An 18,228-nucleotide genomic window follows, 5' to 3' on the forward strand; every position below is an offset into this window, starting at 1 on the left:
CATTCTCCCCCGGGTCTAGTCCGAAATTTTCCGGGTCTTCACGATTCTCCTTCACATCTAGTAGTGCCAGCCGTAACACCGGCCTTACAAGAGTCTTTTCCCCTATCTTCACTATTGCTTGACGATGGGGACCATCTCGACGTGCTGACGATTCGACCACGTTCCCATCCATTACGTTTGGACGGTTCGGCGACCATAACTAGATCCCCGGCTTCCAATACACGAGTCTCGCCGAACCATTTCGTTTGCCGACGAATCACCGGCAAGTATTCCTTTAACCAACGCCTCCAAAATACTTCCAGCTGTCGCTCGATTAGTGCCCACGATCTCCCAAGAATTTCACGACGGCCTTGTTCGCTGCAATGCATTGGTATCTCGTGTCGTCCCCTTGCTTTGACCCCATTTGAACTCAGTAGCAGGAAGTGGTTTGGGGTCAGTGCTTCAGATTCTTCTGTTTCAATTGGTAAGTACGTCAGAGGCCTCGAATTGACAACACTCTCTGCCTCCACGACCAGCGTCTGTAGCCCCTCGTCGTCAAGCTTTCCTTCTGTGTATGCTTCTCCCATGGCTGCTTTAACGGATTGCACCAAGCGTTCCCATGCTCCGCCCATATGGGGTGCCCCAGGTGGTATGAAGCTCCACTTCGTATCGACTCCGGTGAACGTAGTTGACAGTCCCTGGCTAATTTGTTGTCGTAATATTCGTTCTGCTCCTTGAAAATTTGTTCCATTATCACTAATGAACTCCGCGGGAGGTCCCCGGCGACCCACAAACCGTCGAACGCATGATATGCAGGAATCAGTTGACAGCGTATAAGCAACCTCAAGATGGACTGCTCTTACCGTCAAGCAGGTGAACAAGGCAATCCACCGTTTGACATTCGATCTTCCTAGCTTTACCAGTAGCGGTCCGAAATAGTCTACTCCGGTGTGCGTAAAGGCACGCTCATGGTGAGCAAGTCGCGCTGGAGGAAGAGGCGCCATCGGTGGGATGGCTGGTCTGGCACGATGAATTTTACAAAAACTACAGTCTCGGGTCACCTTTTTAACCACTAAGCGAAGTCTTGGTATTGAGAAAACCTGGCGGATCTCGTTGACCACCGTCTCCGAATTTCGGTGATGGAATCGTTTATGATAATGGTACACTAGTAGTTCCGTAACTCTATGCTCTCTCGGGAGGAGAATAGGATGCCGTATATTGTAGTCAACGTCTTCTACTGCACCAACTCGGCCACTCTCACGTAGTAATCCGTTGTTGTCCAACAGTGGCACTATTCGATAGATGGAACTGCCTTTTCCGATGACTTCCTGTCCTGACTCGTTTGATGTTTTGTTGGACAATGCCGCCACCTCGTCCGGGTAGGTCTCACGTTGCACCATCCTGAATATCGTAACCTCGGCTGCCCGTAGTTCCGTTTGCTGAAGATGTCCAGAGTACTTCTGCTGCTTATTTGTTAAATTCTGGATGAATCGGAGGACGTAGGCGGTTGCCCGCAGTAGTCGATCCCAGGAGGAAAACCGGTTAAAATCTACGGTAGGCTCGTATACATAGTGATGGAGGATCGAAGCACGCATCTCTTCAGTAGTGGCGATCAATGATTCTGTGGAGAGAGGCCACTTATCTTCTGGGAGCTGTAGAAAGTTTGGTCCGTGGAACCATCTGCTGTTTTGGTCGAAATACGGGCCACTGCCCCATTTGGTCGCTTCATCGGCTGGGTTCAACTTTGACGGCACCCAACGCCATTCATTCACTGTTGTATGCTCTAGTATCTCGCCTACTCTGTAGGAGACGAATTGCCGATAGCTTCTGGGATCAGCTTTGATCCACGCAAGTGCAGTTCTAGAATCCGTCCAGTACACTGTCTTTGAAGCGTGAACCTGGTTGTTCTCTCGTACAAATCGCGACCACCGTACGCCTAAAACGCACCCTTGCAGATCCAGTCTGGTTATCGACCAGTGTTTCAGCGGAGCTACTTTAGATTTAGCTTGGTTTGCCGGTCGTTTGAGATGTTCTTAGATATATCGCACAAGAATAGGCTACCTCACTCGCGTCGACGAAAACATGGTATTCAGAATCCTGGTACGTCCTTAGGGTAGCAAAACGGAAATAACATCTCGGGATTCGGATTTGTGCAATAAACTCGATCATTTGGATCCACCTCTGCCACTTTATGAACACTCCGTCGCTGACTTGTTCGTCCCACTCCGTTCCTTCTCGCCATAAATCCTGGACTAGAACCTTCCCATGGATGATGAACGGTGAAAGTAATCCCAGAGGATCGAATAAGGTCATTACACAACGCAGTAGTTGTCTTTTCGTTGGTCGTGTAGTTGTGCGGATTAGCATCTGCACCTCATCGCTCATCTGAGTGGAAAAACTCAACTCATCCTCCAAAGGGCTCCACAGTATACCAAGAACTCTCTCCGTTCTTACACCATCAACGAAATTCAGGGGTTTGTCTGTTTCAGGTTGCACTTCTCCTAGTAGCCGTAGCACTGCGCTACTGTTGGACCGCCAATTGTGTAGCTGGAATCCTCCTTTTCCATGAACGAGCCTGACTTCACTTGCTACTTTAGCTGCTTCCTCTTCTGAACCGAAGCTCGCCAAATAGTCATCGACGTAATGGTCGTCAATGATTGCCTTCGCCGCCTCGGGATAAAGCTCACGATATTGCTCGGCATTACGGTTTTTGACGAACTGGGCTGATGCTGGTGAGCAGGTGCTGCCAAAGGTGGCAACGTCCATCAAGTAAATGGTTGGCTTATCTGAAGGCTTGTCACGCCACAGGAAACGCTGCGAGTTCTTGTCTTCCTTTCTAATTCGGATCTGGTGAAACATTTCCTGAATATCAGAAGTGACAGCAACTCCATACTTACGGAAACGGAACAAAATAGCAGCGAGCGAAGAGAGCTGATCTGGCCCTTTGAGAAGTTCACTATTCAGCGAGACACCATCGACCTTTGCAGCTGCATCCCAGATGACTCGTACTTTCCCCGGTTTTTTAGGGTTTATAACTGCCCCGATTGGGAGATACCATATTCTCCTTGGGTCTGCCGTGGCGATGTCCGCTTCCGTAGCTTTGTGCGCATATTTTTTCGCCTCGTATTCGCATATTTGTCGATGTAGGTTATGCCTCAAACCCGGATCACGATCCATTCGACGTTCCAGGCATTCTAGACGCCGCAATGCCATGATGTAGCTGTTAGGAAATTCAACTTGGTCCTTTTTCCAGATCAACCCGGTCTCGAAATTGTTGCCCACTCGCCGGGTCGTAGTTTCCAGAATCATCAGAGCTCTCTCTTCCTCATTCGTCAGAGAATGTACAGCCGGAAGAGTTCCCGTTTCTTCAATGCTGAAAAACTGCTTAACTGTTTCATGGAGATCCACATCACTGGAGCATTCACACATATGGAAGCTGTATGAGTCACTACCATTACATCCCCGTGGTCCGTATACACACCAGCCTAGCCTAGTCTTCACTGCTACTGGACCCGTACCATTTCCTTCTCTAACCTTCAGTGGCAAAGCCAGGCGCAAATTGTCGATGCCGATAAGTATCTTCGGCCTAGCGTTCTGATAGCTACTTATTGGTATTCCCTTCAAATGTGTGTGCTGTTTCGCTGCTTCATCTATCTGGAAACTCTGGCTCGGGAGGCTAAGGTTGGAAACTGTTCTTGCGTTCACTAACTTGTATCGTTTGCCGTGCTGGAATCCCGCTATCTCGATGGTAATCTGTTGCGATGCCTTTTCCAAGCGAGAAGTGTTTCCAGTCCACCGTAGGCACAAGGGAAGCGGGCTGCCTTCCACTCCGAGTGAAGTGGCTATGTCACTCTCAACTAGTGTCAAATCAGAACCTTCGTCGAGGAATGCGAAGGTGCTAACCGACCCATTTTTCCCGTACAAAGTTACGGGAATAATTCTAAACAGCGTAGATGATGACAGAAGTCGATGAGTGTGGTTCTCTGCCACTTGGAACTGTGACGCAGGTAGGCTCAGAGAGCCTCTGGCCGAGTGTAGAAGCCTATGGTGTCGAAACTGACAACCTTCAATGTCGCAGGTCTTTTTATCTCGGCACGCTCTCCTGCCATGACTAAATAAGCAGCTCTGGCACAGGCCTAGTTCTCTAACTTTCCTCCAGCGCTCATCGATGTTTAATTCTTTGAAGGCATTGCAATCGCGTACTCGATGTCCAATTTTGTTGCAAAACATGCAATCGAATTTCTTTGGCCTCTCTTCATTCACCTTCCGTGCAGAGTCTCCTGATGTGTTGGATTTATCCGTTGCGTGGGAGTTGACGAATGCTTTGCTCTTGGATCGCTCACGTGCCCCGCTGTGTTTGGCTTCGGGTTCGAACGTCACTACGCTTGTTGCATCTTGTACCACGCATGCCATGTAGTCGCCGAAGGTTTTCAGGTCGACGCGCTGGAATCCACGTTTATATCCTGCCCACATCATCCTTCGGTCGGCGGGAAGCTTCGCTACCAGTTCTTGTAGGAGGGACGGGTTTGACAAGTGAGCGCGTTCATCCGCTGCTTCGATATGGTCGCACAACGCCTGTACTGCCATGCCGAATTCAATAAGACCTTCCAACCTATCGGACCGTGGTGCTGGAATTTCCCGAACTTTACGGAGCAGGGCATTGATTAATAATTCCGGACGTCCAAACCGCATGCGAAGGGTTTCAATCACCTGAGGAACAGCTGTTGGTAAAACCAACCGACTTCGTACCGTTTCAAGCGCAGTACCGGACAGGCATCGTTGTAATCGGAGCATATTTTCTCCATCCGTAAAACCACAGGCTTCTGTTGTATAGCGGTAGTTTGATATAAAGATGGGCCATTCAGCAGGGTTGCCGGAGAATCGGGGAAGATCCTTAGCCAGGGACTGCCTTGCTGCTAACTGCTGCTGTGTCGGCGCAATTTGGGCTGGAGAGAGAATCACTTGACTTTGTAGTACATTTTCTGACCGACGAGGGGGCGGAGACGGTTCGATCAAAACGGTGGAGCTCGCGGGGGGAATTCGCGATTGCTCGTCGGATTTGTTATGCTCCGATTGAAAATTGGGAAATTTTAACTCAGCTGGGCGCGCGTGTGTATTTCGCAGCAACCCACTAGAGTTATCAAAATGCAATCTGGTTTCTTCAGAGCGCGCGTGAGATCGCAGCTGCTCGTGGGAAATTATGGTCGTGGGGCGATTTTCGGAGGTGTGTTCTTCAATAGTTGCAGCAGTATTAGAAAAGGCTTGACGCTTACCTGATAGTCCAAGGTCATTTGGACGAATACCAAGGGGTTGACTTACCAAGCCAGTGTGGCTTACCGGCTTCCTTAATGGCCAAAATTCATCTGGCACATTTCTTCTTTCATCTTTCCGGTTTTCGCCAGAAGCCGTATGCAGACTTCGGTTTGCTTTCGGAATTGTTCCAGTTGGCTTCGTTGAACTCGGATTGTTTTTCACCGGCTGCTGTGAGGACTTGCAATTGTCGGGATTCCTTGCCTTTGCATCATCATTGCCATGAAACTGCTCCAATAGTTTTCGGCAAACCTCCAACTGAGCGTGTAGATCCGATAACTGGACAGGAGTTGGGTTGGCGCGATTCTCGCACTGCTCAACCCGGTCCCTGAGATCCTGCAGGGCTATTTTCGGATCTTTCTTGCTCTGTACGAGCCGCTTTGTTTTCGCATCGAGCTTCGTGAGAGGAATCGAAACCATTATCGGAGCTACTGATCGGGGTGTGGCCGACAATGACATTGTTTGACGTGCAGACGATACAACGGGAAGATCAAGAGGGGGAAGAGTGGATAGACGCTTACGCCTTGGCAATAATGCGTGACAGCCATTGTCCTATTGTTCACCTATTACATCGTCAATCAACTGTTGTTGCTCATCAAGATGGCGACGTTGTAATAGGTGAACAAGAGGACAATGGCTGTAATTGTAAATGGCCAGGATTGCAAAAATAGCACTGCGTGCTCCAAGTGCAGCGAAAGTCACAGAACGTCCGATTGCACGTCAACTGTATTGAAATGTATTAATTGTGTAAAAATAAATAAAGAACGTAAAACTAACTTGGACGTTAACCATGGTGCATTTAGTACTGATTGTAAAGTTTTCAAACGGTTATTTGATCGAAAAAAGAGCAGCCTACGTTTCAATGAATAGCAACCAAGTTCCAGTAGCAATGTGAACCAATTCGATAGTTTGTGCTTGAAGATTGCTGGGTTATCCACAAACTACGTTGCTTTTCGTAAGAGTGTGGAAGGTAAACGTCCATTTCTAGTATTCTTATCTGAAACGCATATTGTTGACATGGAAGCTTTTGATCAGTATAGTATTCCGGGATACAGTGTGGCTGCTTGCTTATCACATTCGAGACACACTGGCGGTGTTGCTATTTATGTCAAAGAATCAGTTCAGTTTCAGCTTCAATTAAACGAAGTCTGTGACGGAAACTGGTTCTTGGGCATTACAGTTGTTCGTGGCATGAAGACTGGTAATTATGCTGTTTTATACCATTCTCCCAGTTCAAGTGACCAGCGTTTTGTTGAAATTTTAGAGAACTGGTTGGAGATGTTCATTGACCCTAGTAAATTAAATATACTCGCTGGTGATTTTAATATCAATTGGTGTGACATCCATGATTCGAATCATTTGAAACGATTAGCAGATTTTTTCAATTTAAAGCAAAAAGTTGTTGAACATACGCGTATTTCCCGGCACAGTAGGACATTAATTGACCATGTTTATTCTAACTTTGATTCTATTAGTATAGAAAAAAATGTGAATTGAAAATAACCGGTCATGAAACACTAGTGATTAACGTTGATGACAATAGTAGTAATTATAGTAATGTAATAAAATTAAAGTGCTGGAGAAAATATTCGAAACAAGCTGTTTCGGGCCTTGTCGAAAGAAGCGTGGATTTTCATTCATATGCCGGTTCTTTAGATCAGAAATCAGCTGTTCTTACTGATGTTTTAAAAACCTGTACCAATCAATAAGTTAAACACAAGTATGTATCTTTAAATAAATCGAACAGCTGGTACAATTTACATCTATTGCGTCTGATGCGTCAAAGAGATATATTGTACAAAAGTTTTGTAGAAGTAATAGTGATAATCATTGGAATAGGTATCAGGTGGCGCGGAACAAATATTCGCAAACTTTGAAAAGCACACGTTGCGAATACATTCAGAGGAAAATTGATCAACATCAAAACAACAGCAAAGAGTTATGGAAAATTTTAAAATCTTTAATGAAACCTAGTTCTTGTAAACCGCGGTCCATAACCTTTAATGGCACATTAGAGCAATCAGAAGACGTAATTGCAGATAGTTTTAATAAATATTTCGTAGAAAGTGTTTCATCAATTAACCAATCTATCGCATTAGTTGATGAACCCGACGAAATAAAGCAGCCGATTAATGTTAATTGCAGATTTGAAGGCTTTCACCCAATAACCATGGAAGAACTTAGGGAAATTTGTTTTAATATGGGAAAAACGGCTGGAGTAGATAATGTAAACGCAAATGTCATACAAGATTGCTTTGAAGTCATCGGACACAACTTGCTGGACCTTATTAATGAATCATTGCAAACTGGGCACGTGCCACAAGTTTGGAAGGAATCTCTTGTGATTCCTATACAAAAAGTTGCTGGAACGATTAAAGCCGAAGAGTTTCGTCCCATCAACATGTTGCACACATTAGAGAAAATTTTAGAACTAGTTGTTAAAGGCCAGCTATTAACTTATTTGAATACCAATAGCTTGCTGATACCGGAACAATCGGGATATCGAGAAGGTCATTCTTGTGAAACCGCATTGAATTTGGTATTGGCAAAATGGAAAGAACAAATGGATAGTAAAAGATACGATTGTTGCTGTGTTTTGGATCTGAAACGCGCTTTTGAGACAATTTCTCGGCCCTTGTTGTTGAAAACAATCAAGCGCTTTGGAATTTCGGGTTCTGCATACAAATGGTTTGAAAGCTATTTGGCTGACAGAACTCAACGGACTGCCTTTAATGATTTTGTTTCGAGTCCCGTGGAGAACACTCTCGGCGTGCCACAGGGAAGTGTATTAGGGCCCATTTTATTTATTATGTACATCAATGACATGCGGCGAGTTTTACGATTTTGTGACATAAATCTGTTTGCTGATGATACCGTTATATTCATTGCAGCTAAGAATTTAGATGACGCCGTCCAACACTTGAATGAAGATTTACGTTCTCTAAGTAGATGGTTGAAATACAAACAGTTGAAATTAAATATTAGTAAAACCAAGTTCATGGTAATTTCACGGAATCGATTAAATGCAGACGTCTCTGTTGTAATGGATGATGATACGATTGATCGCGTGCGGGAAATTAAATATCTTGGCGTGATTATTGATGACAAGCTAAAATTTGGTACCCATATTGACAATGTCATCAAGAAAATTGCCAAGAAGTACGGAATATTATGCCGATTGAAAAAAGATTTAACGATTGCTAGTAAAATATATTTGTATAAATCAATCATCTCCCCTCATCTCGACTTTTGCCCTTCCATCCTTTTTCTGGCTAGTGAAACACAAATATCGAGATTACAGCGTTTGCAAAATAAAATAATGCGTTTGATTTTGAGATGCAATAGGTTCACTTCCTCAACATTTTTGTTGGACGCCTTGCAGTGGCTGTCAGTGAAGCAAAGAATTGTATATTTAACTATGGTGTTCATTTTTAAAGTAATTAATGGTTTGCTGCCTCGATATTTGTGTGATCGAATTGAAAGAGGAAGTGACATACATAGGTATAATACAAGACACGCGGATGAAGTAAGAACGCCTTTCTTTTTACATGGTGCTTCACAAAATTCATTGTTTTTCAAGGGTATAAATGTATTCAATTCGATGCCTACACAGATCAAACGTGCAGCAACACTAACACAGTTTAAGAGACAATGTATTTCACACATCAAAGCTGCTTTTTGAACGGCTGCTCGACAAGTTTTTTATAATTGACTAACTTTAAATCTTGACGAAGTTGTGACCAACGGATGTTTAGGTGTAATCTGAATTATTTCTTATTTATTGAGGCATTAATTGACTACAACGATCGCCTCGATGATGATGATGGATTTTATATTGTTGACGTAATTTTAAATTGAATCTTTTTTTGTGTAGTCTACAAAAGTTTGAGCCTCGCGCGCGCAATACAGATATAAGTTGTTTATAATTTATTCCAATCATTGACATTTTTGAGCTGTTTGCGTGATGGATGAAAGTGAATTTTGAATGACTAGTAATGAGTGGAAATAGATGATTGGCCTTGGCTACCTGGTAGATTGTCTTTGTACGCGATAGAAGACGAACTTTTGATATCGACGGAGAGGTATCACAAGTTTAGGCGTTTTGTTGTCGAAAATCAAAATAAATGCTGAAAGATACTTCCGAGATGTAGAACGCGGTTTTGTTGATAAGACGTAAAGCGGTTCCTGGCGAAGCTTTTGAAATCTGTGCGAGAGGTATCACAAGTTTTGCATTTCTGTAGACCTCGAGGTATCACTACCGGTGTTTGCTAAGTGATGAATCAAAACTGCAGTTCATTTTTTTAAATTTAGTTTTTTGCTGTATAGCGATGGACAGTATTACAATTTATATCTGTAAAATAATCGGATCGTTTTTTTTGTTATTGGCAAATCTGATTAAATTGATCTTAATTAATTATCTAAAAGATAACTCGTCTAGCTCAAACCTTTGTAGGGGTATGTGGCGGGACCATCATCATCATCATCATCATTTGATGGAAAAAATCACAGACAACAGACGTTGAAAATTTTGATTTTTTGAAAAAAAAAACTTTGAAAAAAAAACACTTGCCATGGGCGCTACTGCGTCCACAAATAAACTAGTATGCTCAGAATAGTGTAATTTTCCGCGCCTGTGTTTTTTGCGCGCTGATTAGTTTTTATTATTTTTTTCTGTGTGAATAATGCACTACTACGACAACTACACGCTTAAATTATTTTGCCGACCTCAGCAAAATTTTCGCCGAGGTTCCAACAGTCGATATCTCGGTAATTTTATTCTTTTACCGAAATTTCTTTTTACCGAGATCTCGGTAACGATTACCGATGACTCGGCTTACCGAAATCTCGGTAAAAATTTTACCTAGATTCGTCGAAATTATTGCCGAGATCCCGGCTGTTGGATTCTCGGCAGTCGAAAAATTTCGAAATTTAAGTGTTTACGACTGGTACATCTACCCTAAAGTGCCTGCATTATACAAGTGGCGCAATACTCCTACCTTTAAGAACCCGGATAAAAAATTACAGTTCCTTGTATGGTATGATCCATTGGAATTCAATTGGTTGTATGGTAAATAATACAATCTATTGTACTTTTATTGTAGATTTTTCACGGTTGTAAAAATCCTTTATTGTACTTACTTTAAAAGTACAATACATTTAAATGTGACCGATACATTCTATAATATTTTAGTTGTTCGCTTATGTTTTATATTGCTCATCCAAAATTAAACAAATTATAAAGTATTCCATCTCGGTGATCAGATAATCCGTTTTAAAGAAAATAAAATATAATTTTAGAATATTTCATTGATTCATTATGTTAATGGAATAACAATTGAAAACAATAAAATAATAATAACTTTCATTGTTACATGAAAATTCTACCGATTTTCAAATATATGTTTTAATTGCAGGTCTTGAAATATTCATGTTCTGATCAATTTAAATTTAAAAATTCAAAGGAACAAAATCTTTCACTTTTAATTTTACTTGGAGAATGACTGGATTTAGATGAGCGTGATTAGTGTGATTAGTGAGAAGACGAAGTAAACGAAGTGTTTATAATCGTCTATCCGGTACAAAGTTAGTACGCTTTTTATATCGATGTTGGATTTTTCTCCAGATACAGATCCAGATCCAGATACAGATTTTCTCCCAACTTCGGAAGTAGTGCGCTGAATTCGCCTAAAGATGCGCTAAACAACACATCAATTAGTTTGACAGATAAAATTTCGGAAGAAAGTTCGGTTCGGAAGTCCCGACTTCCGAATTCTAAGTTGATGCTACGCCGACAATACTGATTCTGCGAGCAAGCAACGGCCGATCATTTCCCGCTGTACCGTGGTGAGTATCTATCAAGGTATCTATATTAGTGTTATCATCATGATACCGGATCATTTTGATGTGGGATAAATCATTCAACACGTAAAGAAAAAACTTATAAATTAAAACCTTATAAGCAACAACCTATTCGAAAATATCAATACACTAATTCATTATGCCATCTGATGAATGATCACATACCAAAGAGCAATGACATTAATAAGTTAATGAAAAGTATAAGTTTTGGAATGTATGTGCCTAGTAACATTATTGTTTTTTACGTGAAAGACCTTCAGGAAGGGGTCCCTTGATTTACACCGCCGAAGCAGTTCGCAGGTTTTTTTTATTAACATGTACACTGGTAGGCAAAATAAAGTGCCCACTTGCTCATTTTATGGATTTTTCTTATTTATTAGCTTCAAATTAATATAAATACACTAATTTATTTTCTAATATCTTATTTTTATATTCTTTTTATGTTCCACTTACAAAATTCTAGAAAAAAACGAGTTTTTCTTAACAAAAAACAAAAACAATTCAAATTGATTAGAAAAACAGTGACAAAAAAAGTGCCCACTTCATATTGGCCCCAGAAAAAAAGGTTAAAGTAAAATAAATGCACTTTAATAATTAATGTGTCCTCCTTAGGCCTTCAGGACCTGCTGCAGGCGCTTCAGCATGCTCTCCACCAGGTTTTTAGGTGCTGTGGATTCAGCTCCTTCCAGGGCTTGAAAATAATTATCTTTATTGGTAACACCAGTTTTGTCAACCTTACTATCGAGAATCGCCCACAAATTCTCGATAGGGTTAAGGTCCGTGGCTTTGTGGTGGCCATTCCAATGGCTTGATCCTACAAGACCGGAAGTAAGACTTGGTCTTCTTAGCAGTATGCTTCGGGTCATTGTCCTGTTGAAATGTAAATTTTCTTTCAAGGCCCATTTGAATCAGGGAAACCTTTAAATTTTCCCGCAGGATGTTGATGTAGGAATCAGCTGTCATAATGCCGTCGATTTTTACGAGGCGTCCCACTCCACTCCACGAAAAACACCCCACAGCATAACATTTCCTCCTCCATGCTTCACCGTTCCTTGGATGTGGCGCTCCTGAAGCTCCTCTCCCGGCCTGCACCACACACGAACTCGCCGCTTTCGGTTAAACAGCTCGAATTTTGATTCGTCTGTCCATAGAACAGTTTTCCAGAACTCTAGTGGCTTATCAGCATGCTTCTTAGCAAATTTAAGCCGCTTAACTTTGTTTGCCTTGCTGATAAATGGGCGCTTCCGGGCAATTTTGTTTTTCAACCCCTGTGCCACGAGACGGCGACGAACAGTTCGACTTGAAACTGGTAGTTGAAGGGTTTCCTGGATCTCGCGGACAGTTATCTTCGGGTTCTTCTTTACTTCACACATGATCTTGGCGTCCGTTCTTGCACCCGTTTTGAACTTTCTGCCTCTACCAGGACGACCCACCACTGATCCGAAAGTTTTTTGCTTCTCTAGAATTTTCCCAACCGCTGCTTTGGTTATATTGTGCTTCTTAGCGACAAAGCGGTGAGAATGACCTTTTTGCACATCACAAACCACCAATTTTCGGATGTACAAGGGAATTGCTTTCGAAAAGACTCGGTTCTCCATTTTTTCAACTGAATCACAATCGGTCACGGTAACAAATGAACCAAGTCAAGCCTTTTGCTTCAAATCATGTCAAAATATTGAGCCATAAACAATCGAGGGGTTCTCAGATGTAAACCTAACGAAAACATATCGATTTTTGAAGTGGGCACTTTTTTTGTCACTGTTTTTTTTTAATCAATTCAAATTGTATTTGCTTTTTGTTTGGAAAAACTCACTTTTAATAATATTCTGTGAATGAAACTCAGAAAGCATATACAAAACAAGATATTAAAAAAGATCGCAGTGTGTTTACTTCAATTTGATCCAAATAATGGAGGGAGATTTAAAAAAATATGAAGTGGGCACTTTATTTTGCCTACCAGTGTATCTTTGTTCCTTTTCAGAAATTGAATTAATGATAAAACACTGCTGCATGCCACCATCACTGATGATTCAATATCGTTCGGCGACTAACATCGGGATCACCAACGGGATACAATAAAAAATTAAACAGGTAACTTTTGTTTTTCTTCTCGGCTTATACTTTTTGTAAGAAACCTGACATGATCTTATAATTTACGTCTTTCACAGGAAAAAAATGCGAGCAGCATTAGTTACAGCGGCTTCAGTGAGTATAGCCGGTTGCATCATTGGCGACTGAAATCTACGTTTATGAATCCCGGTCTGAATAGCAGTTAACGCACTTAACAATACCACTAATAATTTTAATTTTAATTCGAACACAAATTGAACTAAAATCAAATTGAAATTAAATTAAAGCTGAATTGAATTTAATTAAAACTGAAGTAGAATTATATTAAAAATGAAACAAAATTTAAATTTACTGATTACAAATAAAATTTAAAACTAAATTGAAATAGTACCAATAAAATAAATTGTACATCATTAAATTGAATTGTATTTTTATTGTAAAATTGAAGTCGAGATTGAAGTGAAATTTATTTAAAATCCCATTGTATTTCTACTGTAAAACAATAAAAAAATTTTGAGAAAAAACATTTGAAACACATTGTTTTCTATTGTTTTGGCCTTCGAAATCATCCCATTGAAGAACCGTTAAATCAATTGTTTTGCTCTGAATTTTGTATGAAAATTTTTCGATTTTTTTATTGTAAAGATACATAACAACCCCCCTTTTTTATTGTAAAAGTCCCATTTACCATTCATTTAGTCGTGGAAAACAATTGTCTCTGTTGTGATTGAGTTGTTAAAATTCCATTACATTCAATGGTAATTTCTATGTTTTACATGGTGATGTAACAGTAAAATTTATAATATTCTAATCATATTTTTTATCCGGGAACCTTGTGCTCGATTGGAACAACTGATTTGACAGCAAGCGTGCCGTTCCAATTTTGACACTGCATCTCTTTGTTATGAGTGCACCCTTTTTAACCTACCCTATATGAAATTAAAATCTGAAATGCAGGCGCCAAGAAAAATCAAACTCTAGGCCTGTCTGTACTTTTGAACCACTACTGGACCAGGGGTTAGACAAAAAGATTGAGATAGGCAATATTTTATCGAAATTCAAATCAGCGAAACTTTGCGTAGAATAATTCGATTTCAATGAAATCGAGACCATCAGAAGCGAACACTCTTCTTTTTCTTATTATTATTATTCTTCTTATTGGCATTACATCCCTACCACTGGGACAGAGCCGCCTCGCAGCTTAGTGTTCATTGAGCACTTCCACAGTTATTAACTGCAAGGTTTCTAGTTTCTAAGCCAAGTTACCATTTTTGCATTCGTATATCATGAGGCTAACACGATGATACTTTTATCCCCAAGGAAGTCGAGACCATTTACAACCCGAAAATTGCCTACACCGGCACCGGGAATCGAACCCAGCCACCCTCAGCATGGTCTTGCTTTGTTGCCGCGCGTCTTACCGCACGGCTAAGGAGGGCCCCGGCTAAGCCTTCTAGTATTCTATATACTTGACAGTACGCTTTTGCCAATGTGATGAAAAGTAGGCTTTGAAATTAAAACAACATAAATCAAAAACAAATCGCGTCATTTGTTTTCGTGTAGAACATAATTGCACCAAAAGTAACTGTGTTTTAATTTGCGAATCGTAAAGTAGGATAAACGAAATACAAAACGAAGGTATTGCTTTTCAAGGTGCTTAATGAACTGTGTACAGTGGTAGTTTAGTCATTCAATTTGTTTTAGTAAAAATATTTAATTGAACAATAGCTGTACGGATTTCGAACCTTCAATTTGAAATCCGTCCACGATGGACGGACAAACGTTTCATTTGCATTTGATTTCTGATTTTCTAGAGGTTTTTTTTTGGGTTGCTGGATTTGGATGCCCCACGGTAGCTAAAAGAAACAACCTGAACGAAATCGGCAGTTTCGTGTGGTATCTGAGTCGCTACAAAACAAGCAAATTTATTTCGAATTAGAGATCAGCCATCCTAGGGCTGCAAGTCTCTATGATAAAGACATTAATAATAATCTTGAATCTAAACAGAACCCATACTACTTTTCCCGCTATCAGTTATTAGAGCAAAATGGTTCTTCAGAATTTGATGATTCGGTAGTAGCCCCTGAAGGAATCTTGAGCTTGAGCTTTATTGACTGCCCGTAGTTGCTACTCCATTATGACCAGATCAGCTGCCAACAGATGTTTGCTTGGGACTAGCACTCATCTTCAATGTACAAGTACTGGTGATCTCATTTGTTAGGTCATACTGGCGCCTGCCACGCCAGAATGCAAGTCAAGGGGGTCGGGAAGGGGGAGGAAATGATGATGTAATCACTCGCCCACTGCAAGCCGAATATACCTCTGCACTTGCCACGAGTTCATACGGAATTTATTGGAATTTTTGAGTTAGGTTCGAGAGACAGAGAGGTTCGTCTTGGTTGATGAGCTGCCAATGTTTATAGATAGAAGAAAGCAACAGATGGATTTTCTAATTGAATGTAGGAAACGAACTTTTTAGTTCATTTCCAATTCAGCTACTGCTTGAATAATCAAGTTGAAGGTATAGGATAGAAATGGAAACGGTATTAAAGTCCATTTCCAGTTCTAGCGATTGCTAGAACATGAGAAATATAGAGAAAGATACAAATTAGGAGAATGGAACAGACCTGGGATTGAACCCACGACCTCCTGCGTATAAGACAGAAGCAGTAGCCATATGACTACCATGCCCGTTCATAGTAGCCCCTGAAGGAATCTACTGCGAAAAACTGAGTTATTTCAAACCAATTAAATTGAAAGTAGATTGAGTGGCAAAAATGGAACTAATCCGATCACACAGTGTTGGTATTGGACTTCAGTATATTCAAATAATAGTTTGAAGAAGATACTTTTGGAACTGTTTAATCAAACCAGCCCCTTGTAACCGGTTCCAGTAGTCCCCGAGATATCAGAATAGATGTTTGTTTGCTGTTGCAAGCTTGATAAGAATTATCAATTATTTGGACTGTGCCGTTCTCTATCTCAACGTCACAAATTCATCCTATGTATTCCAAAATAAAGTAATGGAGCACCTAATTTTTCGGATCTTTAAGTGAACATGCTTGCAAGCTGCAGAAAAAATAACAATTTTTTTTTAAAGAAATCTTTTTTTTTTATTTCCTTATGATGAATACGAGAGTTATGAGATGAAGAACCTGCACAGTAACTCTACTGTGTGATGGACCTTCGTGAGATTAAAAATATCATTGGCCAATTCTCTAACGACAATTTTATATTAATTTCCCCATTTTTATTGAAAACAATATGCGGCGTGATTATAGTCCTAAGACGTAAAACAAAAAAGTTTCATAACATACAAATTGAGTACCTTGATAGTACACGAAGAACGACAACCTGAATTTTTTTAAACACTCGATAATAAGCCAAGCGTTGAAACAGCGAAAAAGAAACTCTCAGCATATTCCGGCATCGCTAATCAAGATTTCAAATTGCAGAAACCTTCAATTGGCTTTCATCATAGCCCTGGTTCCTGCTTGAATATAAACAAAACATCAATCGCAGTCCCACGGTTCAGAATTCCCACAATTGCTATCGAGCCCGTGCGCACGTGGGGATTCTGCATTTCAAACACGGAACCCCAGGGAAATCCCCCCCATTTGGGTTCCCACATTATCATTCGAGAGCGCAGTTCATCTCCGCTCTTGAGCCTTCAAGGCCCATCCGGCATAATATTATCCCCCTCTGCAGCCTTCGACCACCTGTCCCCAAGTCCGCTGATCGTCGTCCTTATCGCCCGAAATCTTCGTCGTCATATGTTCGTTCACGTTCCTCACGGAAAACATCAAAACATGGGCAGGTACCTATCCCCAGCCACATACCGACACAGCACTGAAATGCTTGGTGGGACAGTCTTGTTCGGTTGAAGTGGGGGCCGCAGTCGACCGCTGAGTGAAAGGCCCCGGAGCGAGGGAGGTTCAAAAGCGAACTAGAAGAAGTACAGGAAAAAAAGAAACGGAATAAAAATATATGTACGAAACTTGGAAACCGGCGATGATGCTGATGACGATAATGACGAAGATGATGACGGTTGGAAGCAGAGAATCATGAAGGATTCAGGAGTGGGTGGTCCATATGAAGTCGGATAAATGTGTGTACGATAGGGCTTTTGGAACTGAACCAGAGTCGGACTTATCAAAGTCAGGACGGCCGGGCGGGGTGGGTTGGACGTCAAAGACAGACGATTGGATTTGTTTCGCTCTTCTTCACTATCGCTACACACAGACCACTGATGACGATGCCGACGACTTGGTTGGAAATGCTTCTCGACAATTTCTCACTCTCGCGTGGCAGCCAGTAGATTTTCCAACAACTAAAAAGGACGACGGGAAACGAATGTGGTACCAACTGACTGTGCTTCGGCTGGGAAAACCCGTGAAACCTCCGTTGATGAAACGAATATGTATATGCACACACGTACAGCATGCACAAATACAGCAGACTCGACGACGATGTGGAGCGCGGTGGCAACGACTTTGCCACAACCAACATCCATCCTCCGTCCCATCCGCCTAGTTCTGTTTCCCTTCATCAATGTGACAGAATGATGGCAGAGAGCAGTTTTATATTTATCAATAATTTAAAGTGCGATGTGCTGGATGGACTGCATGTGGCGAGCAATGGAAATGGGAAAAGGATATCAGTAACTTTAGACCGGAAATGAGTCCTAGATGCACTTTAAGCATTGTGGGAATTGGTGCATGTTGCTGTGTATGAAGAAGACGTTGTGTGGGATGTTAACTTTGTAACTTGATGCTTCTATTATTTATTGGCTACATATCAACTGGAAGTGTATAAATGTTAGCAGTATTCTAACAGAGGTTAAACCTATTAAATAACCTTCTAAAATTGATTGGACAACACCAAGTGTGATAAGCAAATTCGAAAAAAAATCTTCAGTTTACTTTGACGTTCTTTGATTCATCATTAGTTTTAAAACATTCCTTTATATCAAATATCAATATGGCGCTATTTCTTGGAATAATGACATTT

At 41.2% G+C, this 18,228-nt stretch overlaps 2 long non-coding RNA genes across 2 annotated transcripts in view; one reads left to right on the forward strand and one right to left on the reverse strand.

The window, feature by feature from the left end:
- LOC134215761 (uncharacterized) overlaps positions 1–18,228 on the reverse strand; it is a 490,502-nt gene that overhangs the window by 453,946 nt on the left and 18,328 nt on the right. The window lies entirely within an intron of this gene.
- Positions 10,847–13,531, forward strand: LOC134215760 (uncharacterized). Its single transcript, XR_009980297.1, has 3 exons — positions 10,847–11,133; positions 13,130–13,239; positions 13,317–13,531. It is a non-coding gene; the product is annotated as an uncharacterized LOC134215760 (long non-coding RNA).

This window comes from Armigeres subalbatus, chromosome 2, assembly GCF_024139115.2.
Source record: "Armigeres subalbatus isolate Guangzhou_Male chromosome 2, GZ_Asu_2, whole genome shotgun sequence".
NCBI classification, from domain to species: Eukaryota; Metazoa; Arthropoda; class Insecta; order Diptera; family Culicidae; genus Armigeres; species Armigeres subalbatus.